This window comes from Heterocephalus glaber, unplaced genomic scaffold (assembly GCF_053883595.1).
Source record: "Heterocephalus glaber isolate CG9 unplaced genomic scaffold, H.glaber_assembly_v1.0 deba00000347, whole genome shotgun sequence".
NCBI classification, from domain to species: Eukaryota; Metazoa; Chordata; class Mammalia; order Rodentia; family Bathyergidae; genus Heterocephalus; species Heterocephalus glaber.
Genome location: NW_028258143.1, coordinates 24,775,332 through 24,778,674, shown reverse-complemented (window position 1 = coordinate 24,778,674; position 3,343 = coordinate 24,775,332). Strand labels below are relative to the sequence as shown.

General features: G+C 45.0%; 1 pseudogene; it reads left to right on the top strand.

The window, feature by feature from the left end:
- The first annotated feature begins 533 nt into the window (after window positions 1-533).
- Window positions 534-1,720, top strand: LOC101699383 (ubiquitin carboxyl-terminal hydrolase 21 pseudogene; annotated as a pseudogene).
- Window positions 1,721-3,343: the final 1,623 nt, after the last annotated feature.

Here is a 3,343-nt window from a genome sequence, read left to right as displayed (position 1 = left end):
TAATTTTATTGTGTGACTCAGTATTGGTTGATTCTTCTTATTAGGGCCCCCATTACTATCCGTTTTTCTTATTTGTATGTTCAAAATATTAAAATTGCAGATAAGTAGTAGCATTAAAACATGAATAGAGATGTGTTTCATTCAGGGATATCTGCAATGTTCTAGTTACTTGTGTTATTATTCTGAGGTGATAGTTGTGCATGGCTTACTTTATGGGTCTTTCTGAGCTGTGTGCTTGCCTGTATTGATAGCCCTATTCTTCTACAGGTCTAAAGAGGAGAGAAGGAGGATGGAGAGGATATTCCAAATGTCTTCGGAGGGAAGAATCTGTTATACACTCATGAAGTCAAAGCTGAAAGTTTGGCATCAAAGATGGCGGCGGCCCTTGTGGCGGGATTGACCTGGGCAGCAGCTGCGGTTAAAGCTGCAGCCTGGCCCGCAGGGGGGCTCCACAGGGGTAGGAGGGGGTGGCCTTGAGCTGGAGCCTGGCCCTGGCTGGCCTCCCCCGCTGCCTCAACGGGGGACAGGTTCAGCCTGCCGTGTCCACAATGCCCCAGGCTTCCGAGCACCACCTGGGCCGGACCAAGAGCCACCTGTTAATGTCCAGCCCCGAGTGGGATCCAAGCTACCATTTGCCCCCTGAGCCCGAAGCAAGGAGCGCCGAAACCCAGCTCCTGGGCCAAACCCCATGTTACAACCTCTGCCTCCCAGCCAGGTCTCCCTAATGAACGACTCAAGAAACTGGAGCTTGGTCAGGGATGGACCTCAGGCTCTTGATTCAGAGGCCCTCTTCGGGCAGATCATGGGGTTCCTCTACCTGGCTCACCACCCCCAACTGTGGATCTGCCCCTCCCATCCCAGACCAACTTAGCCCATTCTAAGTCTGTGAGTAGTGGGGACTTGCGTCCAATGGGGATTGCCTTGGGAGGGCACCGAGGTGCTGGAGAGCTGGGGGCTGCACTGAGCCACTTGGCCCTCCGGCCTGAGCCACCTACTTTGAGACGCAGCACTTCTCTCCGCAGACTTGGGGGCTTTCCTGGACCCCCACTCTGCTCATCATATGGACAGAGCCCTCTACTTCCCATTGCTCCTTCCACATGATATCTGCCCGACCCTCTGAGCCTTTCTACTCTGATGACAAGATGGCTCATCACACACTGCTTCTGGGCTCTGATCATGTTGGCCTCTGAAATCTGGGAAATACGTGCTTCCTGAATGCTGTTCTACAGTGTTTGAGCAGCACTTGGCCTCTTCGAGACTTCTGTCTTCGAAGGGACTTCCAGCAAGAGGTGCCTGGAGGGGGCCGAGCCCAAGAGCTCACTGAAGCTTTTGCAGATGTGATTGGTGTCCTGTGGCACCCCGAATCCTGTGAAGCTGTGAATCCTACTCGATTTCGAGCTGTGGTCCAGAAATATGTTCCCTCCTTCTCTGGATACAGCCAGCAGGATTCCCAAGAGTTCCTGAAGCTCCTCATGGAGCAGCGATAACTTGAAATTAACTGACAAGGCCGCAGGGCTCCGCCCATCCTAGCCAATGGTCCAGTTCCCTCTCCAACCCGCGGAGGAGGGGCTCTGCTAGAAGAACCTGAGTTAAGTGATGATGACCGGGCCAAACTAATGTGGAAACGTTACCTGGAGCGAAAAAACAGCAAGATTGTGGATCTGTGGGCCAGTTGAAAAGCTATCTCAAGTGCCAGGCCTGTGGATGCTTTGGAATATGACCCATGTGCAGCCAAGAACAATATGTATTCTGATTTTGTGGCAGTGGAAGACTCTATAAACATCTGTTAAGTTCATTTGTTCAAGAGTTCGATTGAGTTCTAGTATTTCATGACTTATTTTTTGTCTAGTTGATCTATCTATTTGTGACAGTGGGATGTTGAGGTCCCCCACTACAATTGTATTAGTGCATATATGACTTTTCATGTCTGTTAGTATTTGTTTTATATAGTTTGGTGCATTAGAGTTTGGTGCATAGATATTTATGATTGTCATCTCTTCCTCTTGGATTCTTCCCTTTACAAGGATGTAGTGTCCTTCTTCATCTCTCTTAATCAGTGTTGGTTTGAAATCTACTTGATCTGCAAAGAGGATAGCTACTCCTGCTTTTTTTTTTTTTTTTTTTTTTTTGGTTCCTGTCTCATGGAGTATTGTTTTCCACCCTTTAACTTTCCTTTTTTCTTTCTTTTTTTGTATTAAATTCTTTTATTGGTACATTGTAGGTATACAACACAATTACATTTCTCATTGGGAATTGTACCTTTATATAATGCATTTTGGTTCTTATTTGTTCCCCATTCCTAGCCCTCCCTTCACCCCCTCCACCCTTCCCTATTTACAATGACTTTATTTCCATTTTTTCCATTTCTCAGCATTTTTTCCTTTCCCTTCTTTCCTTTCCCCTGCCCCTCCCACTACCCTTACCCCTTTGGACATTTATTCCTATTTTATATTATTAATTATTCATTCTAATCATTGGTACATTTTAGGTATACAATATAATGACATTCATCATTGGAAATTTGCACCTTTACATAGTCTCTCTTGGTTCTTATTTTTCACTCTTGCCCAGCCCTCCCTTCAACCCCTCCATTCCTCCCTATTTACAAAGATTTTGTTCTTATTTTTCCATTTTCTCATATTAATCCCATTCCCTTCTATCCTTTCCCCTAGCTCTCCCACTTCCTTCCTCTTTGCCCCTTTTCTTCCTATGTCACATTACCTATTATACATTTAGTCCTTATTTACACTTTCAGTTTCTCACACCAGAGAAACTATTCAGTATTTAGACATTTGTGTGCTATTTATTTCACTTAAGAGTATTGCTTCAATGTGCATCCACTTAGCTATAAATGTCTCTAATTTCTCAATTTTTATGGCTGAGTAGTACTCCATTTTATAAAAAAAAAACACATTTTCTTTATCCAGTCTCCTGTTGATGGGCATTTGGGCTGCTTCCAAGTTTTAGCTATTACAAATTGTGCTGCTATGAACATGGGTGCACATATATCACTGTGGTATGATTCTTTTAATTCTTTGGAGAGGATCCCTAGCAGTGGAATAGTGGGGTCAAATGGGAATTCCAGTCCTAGTTCTCTGAGGTATCTCCATACTGGTTTCCACAGTGGTTGCACCAGTCGACACTCCCACCAGCAGTGGAGCAGGGCTGCTCTTTCCCCACAGCCCAGCCAACATGTTATTGGTTGATTTCATGATAGCAGCCATTCTTTCTGGAGTGAGGTGGAATCTCAGCACTGTTTTCATTTGTATCTCTCGAAAGACCAGTGTTGGTGAACATTTTTTCATGTATTTATTTGCTGTTTCTACTTCTTTGTCTGAGAAAT